General features: G+C 48.7%; 1 protein-coding gene across 1 annotated transcript in view; it reads left to right on the forward strand.

Annotated features, from left to right (window-relative positions):
* Nucleotides 1-302, forward strand: part of WDR82 (WD repeat domain 82) — a 13,739-nt gene that overhangs the window by 232 nt on the left and 13,205 nt on the right. The gene's annotated exons all lie outside the window — the stretch shown is intronic.

The raw sequence follows: 302 nt of genomic DNA on the forward strand, positions 1-302 counted from the left end.
CCCCAACATACCGCTACTGTTGCTATTCATGCTGGTGATAACTGCCCCCTAGGGTTGCCACCTGTCCGGGATTCACCCGGACAGTCCGGGTTTTGAATGCTGTGTCCAGGTTTCATGGCAGCAGAAACCCGGACACATGATGTCGGGCAGACGGGCAACCAAAATTAAGACAGGGGCTACTGGCACCCCACTGAAAATAGTCTTGACTATGATATTTACATATAAATAAGCTGCAACTCATTCTCCCCAAAACAATTTGCTAGAGTGTTCGGGTTTCACTGAAAGAAAAGGTGGCAACCCTA

This window comes from Nanorana parkeri, unplaced genomic scaffold (genome assembly GCF_000935625.1).
Source record: "Nanorana parkeri isolate BGI_ZX_2015 unplaced genomic scaffold, ASM93562v1 scaffold748, whole genome shotgun sequence".
Classification (NCBI taxonomy): Eukaryota; Metazoa; Chordata; class Amphibia; order Anura; family Dicroglossidae; genus Nanorana; species Nanorana parkeri.